This window comes from Aplysia californica, unplaced genomic scaffold, assembly GCF_000002075.1.
Source record: "Aplysia californica isolate F4 #8 unplaced genomic scaffold, AplCal3.0 scaffold00125, whole genome shotgun sequence".
Taxonomy (NCBI): Eukaryota; Metazoa; Mollusca; class Gastropoda; order Aplysiida; family Aplysiidae; genus Aplysia; species Aplysia californica.
This window is the reverse complement of record NW_004797395.1, coordinates 523,569-524,643: the sequence shown is the minus strand read 5'-3', so window position 1 is coordinate 524,643 and position 1,075 is coordinate 523,569. Positions and strand designations below refer to the sequence as shown.

The window sequence follows — 1,075 nt, the reverse complement described above, 5'->3', positions numbered from 1 at the left end:
GAGAGAGAGAGTGGGGGGGGGGCAAAAGAGGGATAGCAAGGCAATCAACATGATACCCTCACCTGTCAGTCTGTTTACTCTCACTTTAAAGCACAGCGTATTTCACAGTGAAAAGATACACGGCTTATGAAAGCACCTTCAGTAAGCAATTGTATGTTACACTCTACACTAAACACTTCACAGTACCATAACACAACCGACACACAGCCAACAGCCCAGAATACTGAGCAGCAGCGCCAAGTGAATCACAGAAAGCAAGCAGACCCTTCGCTTCGCTGACCTTCACTTTCAGTCAGTCATGCGTAGCCTTATGTCCCTTTTAGCGGAGAGTAAGGCTGGCATATTATTAATGCGTACGGTAAGATAAATCTGTCTACACGTAAGCCCCTATCAAAGATTAGATACCCATGACCAATAAGCATGACATAGGACGACAATTCGTTCACATGTCTTGTCATCAACGCACACGACGACGCACGAATTAAAGATATTTAAAATCAAATAAACTGCATAAAACGAAAATACATTCGTGAATTTCAGCAAACATTGCCTTCAAATAAAACAAAAGTTTCCTTTCAGAATAAACGAAGCGAATCCACACATTCTACAGCAACAATCAGAGGGCACACAACGTAATCCAAAAAATGTGATTAATACTTAATACAGTCTGTCTATCGTCAGCCCTCGCCAGCGCAACCGAATGGAAAGAACTGTGAGATACAGAGGAGTTTTATCTATAGATCTGACCCATTGATAGAAAAGGCTTACGTGTGTCTTTGCGTTCGCTGCTTCGTTTGTGGGCCAATGTTTTCCTTCGATAACTGTAACACTTTGAACCACGGCATATCAGTTTCTTCAAATAGCTTATTGTCTTGTTATCAGAAGAACTACGCATTGGGGATGGGAAATAGAAACAATTAATATATTGTTCTCTATCTTCCGTGTGTGAGGTTTTTTTTCTTTGTGAGTCACTTTCTTCTTTCATAGATTTCTCTTTGAAAATTCCTATCAACTTTCGTCTCCCTTATGGTCTGTATATTGCGCCTCGCCCCACCCCACCTCTTTCACACACACA

The 1,075-nt window shown here is 41.4% G+C and overlaps 1 protein-coding gene across 4 annotated transcripts in view; it reads right to left on the bottom strand.

Moving 5' to 3' along the window:
- Positions 1 to 1,075, bottom strand: part of LOC101851492 (GTP-binding protein ypt1) — a 44,858-nt gene that overhangs the window by 11,942 nt on the left and 31,841 nt on the right. The window contains exon 1 of one of the 4 annotated variants that reach the window (XM_005096269.3): positions 63 to 199. The exons of the other annotated variants lie outside the window; for them this stretch is intronic. The gene's annotated coding sequence lies outside the window, so the exon portion shown is untranslated. Of the gene's footprint in view, positions 1 to 62; positions 200 to 1,075 lie in introns of those variants that run through there. 4 annotated transcript variants of the gene reach the window in all.